We start from the raw sequence: 8,454 nt of genomic DNA, 5'->3' as shown, positions 1-8,454 counted from the left end.
CTACAAGCTGCACGAGCCGCTACATCAAAGGAACCGATACCACTTAAAAGGGAGCCCGCAACGCAGCGAGCAGAGAACACTTCTTCCAAAATGTAATATTATTGATAGCATGTTGGAAGAACATTATTGCCAACATCAAAAAATAATAAATAAAATGATTCAGTTGTACCGCGCGGCTTTTATATATTTTAAATTGATATAATATTAATAGATTTAAAAAGAAAATACTAGTATTTATAATCAATGATATTAAACAATAAGCATTATGTCTAGAGTTAGGATGTTGATGACTTTTGCATTTTTTTTCCTTTTATTCTGTACAATGCTATCCTAGCTAAAAAATTGTTTCATGCTCCCTTGATGCAGAATATTCTTATTTTATTTTGCATTTTCAGCTATAAATGCATTTTTTTTTTTTTTAACGTCATTTTTCAACATTTTTAAGTCATTTTTGCATCTTTTAGGGCATTTTTCACAAATTATAGATTTTAGGGCAAATGTTACACCCAAGTTTGGAAACAAATTTAATTTATTTAAAATCTAACTTTGGATTTGGACTATTAGTAAAAAATAATTTTAATATTATTATTGTGATTACATTTATCGCGTTCCGATAAGATTTACTCTTTGAGTGTTATATATTGAATTATTTAAATGCTTAATATATTTATAATTCATATTTTAAATTACTATTGCACCCATTATTATACCCATATCTCTAATAAAAATTATTATTTATAAATAAGTCTTTTCACTTACTTATTTAGTATTTTAGATAATTTTTAAGGTCATTTTTAGAAGTTTTTAGAGCATTTTTGCACTTTTTTTAGGGTTTTTTTGCATTTTTTTAGGAAATTTTTGTGTGTTTTTTAGGTCATCAACATCGTAACTCTAATTATGTCATTATTACATAACATATACATTAAATTTGTGACACGTGTTTTAGTCATAGTCAACTAAAACTATAGATGTTTATACAATAAAAAATTAAAATAAATGTAATTGTTCCACTTATAAAATAGTTATCGTCTATAAATCACAAAAATATTGTTCATCATTTAAAAAAAAAAAATAAAATTTAAATATTAATCTTCTGGAATAGGACCAATCTGACGTCTCAGATACCCATCATTAGCATGGCCCATTTGTGTAAGACATCTAATAATGTTGCCATGTTCATTAAGATGCTCAGTAGCTCTTTTCAACATATGAGTATTGGTAGCGCGTTCACTTCAAGAAGTTTGATCTCGGATCTAAACATAAAATATATAATGATAAGGTATGTATATAATATATATTAATAATTTATATAGTGTTAAAATATTTTAAAAATAAGGTAAGTACTGTTAAGTTTTTGATGGCTTGTATAAATTCTACAAAGAATTGATTTTCTAATATTCTTAGTTTCTCTATAAATAATAAAGTGTAATTAATTTAATTTAATTAATTTGTATAGAAATAACAATACTTTAAAGATTCTTACGTAAAAAGTCCCAGATATTTGGGTGATTTCCAAAAAACCTTAACAACTGGCTATGAAAGGACTCCTAGTCATTATTAGTCCTTATTTCACTACCAAAGACACTAATAAAAGCTGGTTTAACTTGATTCAGCCAAAAATTTTGTATGTATCTATTAATTAATATTAGTAGTTAAAAAAAAACTAAAATAATACTATAATTGTATGTATGTATTTTTCATTATTATGCATTAATATTAATGTATGATATTAATGCTTTTATCTTTTTTTCAGATTTATATCAACTTCATATTTAACTGAATCATTAGTTATGTATTTGAGTAAACATACTCAAATAAAAATGTTTGCATGCGATTGTACACGTTTGGATACTGCAGGATATAGGCTACAATTTCTCTAAAGCCATCTTCAATGCAAAATTGTTGGCAATCTGCATGACCTCTGGTAGCTGGTAGATGGGCCACTGCTAATATCTAAAGTATGGGTGTTTGTTAAAACTTTCATTTTAAAAATAGGTAATATAATTTAATACATTACCATGGGCAACACATTAGCAGCTATAACATTGTTCTTTATAAGGTCATATACCAAATTATTTTTTTGGTGGCAGTATCGTACAGTTGACTGGAAAATTTAATTATATAGGTGTTATAAGCATATGAAATTACTTAAATGTTAAATTGTATTCTTCACTTGGCAAAAATGGAACCAGCAGCATTGTAACCGACTTTTAGGAAACACTGTTGTAACTGCATTCATCAATCCACGCTCGACATCGGTAATAATTGTTAAATTACCATAATTTAATGGTAGTAAATGACGGACTATTTGAAAAAATGCTGTATATGTCTCTTCTGTGGCACTGGTCAAAAGAGCATACACCATGGGGAAAGACTAAAAAGTAAGGGCTAAATCCTTTAAGTTTAAAGTTAATAGTTACTTCTAAAAAAAAAGTAACTTAACTTTTTAAATTGTTAATGCCCACTTTAGTAAACGTACAACATTTTTGTACATAACATGGAACGTCATTAAAGAACCTCTTCTCAACTGTTTAGGTATACTTGGAACTGTTTTAAAGGTTCCATCACATCCTGGAGACTTGACAGTTTGGAATTTCTCGCTAAACCTGTGGATAAACTGAATATTGGCAAATATAACTCCTACAAATACACCTTCTAAAATTAACGCCTGTTGAAAAAATGTTGATGGTGGTTCCTGTAGAGTTGTGGAATAATGGTTGTGTTCTTGCATATTCAATAGATTCACCAATTCTTAAATTGTCTCTGGAATTTTTGGTCTTCGACTGTTCCGCATTCTTTTGCACCTCAGCTGTGTTTGTTGGAATGTATATCCCCAACTTCCACGAGGATGACTAAAAAGTATAAACGTATAAGGTTAGGTTATCTACTATTAGTAACTATTATCATAGGCGTAACCAGACCTCAAAGTTAGGGGGGCTTCAGTCCTAGCATTTTTATAATAAGTTAATTAAGTCCCCCCCTATTTACTCCTATGACTATTATATAAGTTTCTTTACCTAATGATTTCTTCATTATAGATTTGCCTGATTGGCAGAGACATAGCGCCTATTGCTGTTGAGCGTTTTCCTACTGCTTGCCTCAAGAATGGCATATCCATGTCAACCTCAACAGCTCCATGATTGTGTCCACCAGTCTGAAGATCTAAATAATTCCCTTGATTGTTAATGTTTATTATGGCGGTTGCTGCACAATATTGTTCTGCTTTCTTAGTTCTTCGTTTTTCACAAATCAAGTACCTTATTACAGAATCTAAGTATAACTATTAAAATATAAAGGATAAGTTCAATATACTAACATTTTATTCCTTACAACACTTTTCTTATAATATTTATAATTAAAATTGTCGATGTATATTTTGGAGTTATTGTGTACTCCTGGTATGATTGTGTATGTGCGATTACGTTGTAAGTTTTCTAAAATGAAGAAAATTAATTAAAATTAAATATCAATAACTAAATAAATATTAATAATTATAACAATTATTTTTATAAAATATAAATACAAATTACCGGCTTCATAATTATCTATAGGTTCTTCATTTTTATCATTTTCTTCAATTACTAAATTATATTATATTTATTTAAAGTATATTGTAGCAAGTTAAATTGTATTTGTAAATTACCTTCATCCAACTCTGAATCTGAACTATTATCTTCAACTAAAAAAATTTAATTTAAGTAGTACCCTAACTATTTATTTTAATAAAAAAAAGTGCAATTTGGATTTAATCTAAAACTTATTTACTGTCTGTTACTGATATTATATGTATATATTAAAAACCTCAATCAAAAGTTTGCATTATTTTTTGGATGGAAATTAACTTAATTTTGATACTTTTGAATAAAATTGAAAAAAATAATAACGAGTTAATTAACATAACATTCAACTTAATTTTAACTGGTTAATGCCCAGCCTTTAGTATTTGGAAATGAAAATTTAATTTTTTTTACTTGCTATATAATAATTGTGATCCACTATGTGTCTGGCTACTGCAATTTGACCAATATCTACATATGTATGGTCATTTAACACATCTTCATTGCAATTCTCCATAGTTTTTATTATAATTAAACAGCCTGGGCAGATGTATCATAGCCAAGGAGACCCGAGCAACCTTTTGTCACACATTATACACTTACCATATTTTCTGCTAAATGAACGTTATTCTTCAGTTCACTTGGTACTTATTTTATTTGTCTCAAAAGCTTACGGATTTTGGAGCCTTTGAGATTACACACACAACAATACAAAATATGGTTCTTAACGAAGATGGTCTGTCGGCCTCTCATATTACAATATATATATTTTATGGTTAAATCGCTATTAATTAGTTTATTGCCGAAAACGTTGCATTTGTAAATGTCATCGTCTGAATAAAATATAAAAGTATACATTACAAATTTCGAATACCCATGAATAATAATTTTAAATAATTACAAATTTAATTTTAATATTTTCTAAATTTCAAAATTGATTAAATATTAAATAAATACAATTATCTCTGTTAAGTTTAATCTAGGTATTTGTAAAATGTTTGTATGAATAGTCAGGAATACAACAAAGTTCATTCTACTTTTTTACATACCTAGCAGAGATTATATTGATAATATTAAATTATGTCCTTACATTAAGTGAATAGTGAATAATAATATTGTGCTATACCTGTATTTGAATATGTTTAAGAAAAAAAACCAAACAATCACATTTTTGTGTCTTATTATATACTATATAGCAGGTATACTAAAACTTAAATCATAATTATTTTATCTACGGGCATGGCTAAACGTTTTGATAAATGTTTGTGTAAATTAAGGCACTTTATTAATAAAATTGATCTAAAACTTATTGAGCTACATGTTTTCTTTATTAACTCTTAACTTTTAACTGAAGGCAATTTAATTGAACTTGTCACAATTAATTATATTCATTAACTTGAATAACATTGACAAATGACAATTATGCAGCATCAATTACTATATTTATAAATGTACTATGATATTTCATAGCTGTAACAACAACGTGTGAGAAACAAAGTATTAATTTTCAAACTCTTTTAAAGAGCAAAAATATTTCTACCGACAATAATTGAAAATTAACTTTAGCTTGCCTATAACTCAAAAAACCTTAATATTACAGTATCACGCAACTTTCATTTTTAATTCCAACAGTAACAACTAATGATGAACACTGAATTATATTTCTAAACTTTGCAATCATTTTGTATTTTGTCATGTGCATCATGGTTGTTATTGGCTCTTTGAGTAGCCATTTTTTCGACATTTAATACGTGCCCCTATTACATACAATACTCCACTGACATAAAGGGCAATAGTTCCTGTAACTGCAACCACATAGCTCCATCGTACATGATTGTGTTCCCAATGTGGCATCCATGTTCTACTGCCTCCATCTATTCCAAATATTATGAGAGCAATACTACTACACACAGCTGAAAATAATATTTTTTATCTAATTAATAGATACCTATGTAATAAATTATAAGACAACACATAACACAATGTTTTACCTGCAGCTATGTATAGTATTCCAGCTATAAATAGAATTTTAACACAACATTTGTAAGCTCTATTTAGATACATATAAAGTGTAGTGTAGTATAAACCAAGTCATGTTAAGAGAACAAATGCTGTAAACCAAAACTGAGTAGCAATATAAAAACCTAAGAAAACAAATAAATTTTAATTTAAAATCTAGCATCCAAGTATTTATAATGATAATAATACATTATTTCTAACGGATGAAAAGTAAAAAAAAAAACAAGTCATAAACAAACCTTTGAATAAAATATCATAGATAATATAATATTTTTCTTCAAACACCCATCGACAACTATGAAATTTTGTGTCGTACCAATGATGAGAGTCCTCAAAATTTTTGAAACATACTACCCATAGACCTATGTGAAAATAGTTAAACAATTGGTAATTTGATCATAGCAGTTAGTATAAGATTAACTTAACATTATTAATTGTAGAAACTTGATACAATCTTTATTCAATATCTTATGAAAATTTAGTTATATTACTATTTAAAAAGAATGAATAAATTTGGATAGTATAGCTATCAAAATGCTTAATAAACTTGGAAGCCTACTTGTGTATTCTTTTTAATATTATTATAATATTTGTATAAACTTATTATCGATTTCAAAAAATTGTAGACATTTTTTTGCTTTTTGTATCAATTTTTAAGTAGGTATGAAGAAAATGCAAAAATTATTATAATTAAGCATTAGGTACTACATTTCTAGTTCAAGCTACAAAAATATAAACAAAATAAAATGTGCTGCAAATTTACTCTTTCTAGAGCACAGCTATCTATTACGTATCAGTATTTTCTAAACCAGTAGTTCTCAATCGGGTTGACATTGATCTAGCTTAGGGACGACGCAGAATTTTAACAGGAAAATAAAAAAAAAATTTTAAAATTTAATCTCGCTCTTTCCATCATCAACCCTAGGATTCCCCAACTTTGTAAAAAAACACCAGGGTCAAATTTTACATTAAATTTATATAAATCATTATTTTTTTTATTTGCCAATTAAAAGTTAATCTGTTTAAATTTAAAGTGTCAACGTTTTGAACATTCTTTTTTTGTGTACTGTATTTTTTTTTTTTTAATAAAAGAATAATTTTAAAATATACAGCTCAGATTGTTTATTATTTTGATGTTAGGGTGACGCAGTGTTTGATTCTAGTGGCCAAAGGTGACATGAATCAAAAAAGGTTGAGAACTACTGTTCTAAGCATTTGAAAATTGCTTAATGTATGAAAATATTGTTATGTAAAATATACCAACATTTGTCGTGAGTTCATGTTTCAACAGCAAAAGCTTCTTAAACAAAAAGGCCAGTGACCCCGATGGGTAGAAACCAGTTGGTTAGAATAAGAGACAAAATACATAAAAAGCCATAATACTATAAATTAAATTTCAAACAACCACATAATCACAATATAATGAAAGACTTTTACTGCTAATAAGTATTTTAATATGGTACAAAAGTACAACATTTAAGAACCTACCAACCACTTTTGATTCAAATGAAAGATATTTGAGGGCATTCTTTTAAATGGAAACACAAATGGGACTTTTATGATTTGTACACTCGGGCTGTAAATTTTTAGTTTTGCGATAGGAGCGACCAAAAAAAAGTGAGTTTTTACGTGAAAACACTTAATTTGAGCGCTATACTAACCCATTTTTACGAATTTTGGGTGCTTTAGTATTCCATCCGTGACCAACCAGCTCTTCGTCGTGAACGCCATTAGGATTAAAAACGATCACAAAAGCGATAGGGAAATGGCTGTCAGACCGTTCCTGGAGTGGAACATTGAGACCACTAATATATAAAAACACGAACTGAAGATTCAAGTTCACTTATAAAACTTGGTATAATATGTAACTACGCAGTCGGGGATACTCAAAGTTAGATATCGAATATGTTTACTCATCGATTATATAATTTCATCGTAAGTACAGCACGAACAATTAGAAAATAATAAAAATAATATAAAGTAAGTTGCTGTATTCCGAATTTCCGTTACGGATTCCGATTTCCGACAAATCAATTTTAATGTTTATCTTCAAATGCTGATAACTACGATAACATAACACCATTGTAGTCAGTAGTAGTTGTGGTAGACACTTTATAAATCAAATCCTTATAAATCAAAAAAAAATAATACACTTAAAAATTAATGCATTAATAAATTTACATACCTACCTAATTAATCATTTGAAACAATACACCCGAATTCTGATACCATATTTTTCTATGTCCTCTATATCATGGTAAGTTGTGCATGATAACCATCAAGATAACATAGAAGAGTCAAGATAACGAGCGTCGGAACTTCAAGAGAACTTTCGTAATCTTGGTTAAGAAATACAGACTTCGGCTTCCGCATAATATACTAAAATAAAATTTTTTTATTTTGTTATTTTATTATTGAAAATGAAAAATATATCTTTGACAGAGGTTAACATATTATCTTGTCAAGTGACAGATAATAAATGATTTCTGTTGAATGTAAACAACACACCCTGTATTATATAGATTATAAGCAAATTATTCACACTGTAGTACAGCAGACGCTGAATAGGCATTTTATATTTCTATAGCGTATTCGTTATATGTACTAGCCTGTAGGACGATTAGTCGTTGTTTTATATTACGCATCGGAGCACTATAGTTATTCATATCAATTATACATATTATTATATTATTAGTCTAGGGCTAGGGACTTCATGCCCTTAAAAACCTTAAAATATGCATGCATTTATGCCCTAAAGAATCAATAAATATGCTATTAAAAATATGCATTTAAAAAAAATGATATTCTTTTACAAAATCGTTAAGCCGATCATAAGGTTTTGGTTTAGGCATTTTTTATTATTTTATTATGGGCTCAC

At 28.0% G+C, this 8,454-nt stretch overlaps 2 pseudogenes; both read right to left on the bottom strand.

The window, feature by feature from the left end:
* Positions 1 to 809: 809 nt before the first annotated feature.
* On the bottom strand, positions 810 to 4,429 carry LOC111041417 (annotated as a pseudogene).
* Positions 4,430 to 4,743: 314 nt separating this feature from the next.
* On the bottom strand, positions 4,744 to 7,876 carry LOC111041419 (annotated as a pseudogene).
* Between the last annotated feature and the right edge of the window lie 578 nt (positions 7,877 to 8,454).

This window comes from Myzus persicae, unplaced genomic scaffold (assembly GCF_001856785.1).
Source record: "Myzus persicae strain clone G006 unplaced genomic scaffold, MPER_G0061.0, whole genome shotgun sequence".
In the NCBI taxonomy this organism is placed as follows: domain Eukaryota; kingdom Metazoa; phylum Arthropoda; class Insecta; order Hemiptera; family Aphididae; genus Myzus; species Myzus persicae.
Note: the sequence above shows the minus strand (reverse complement) of the source record. Positions and strands in the feature narration are given on the sequence as shown.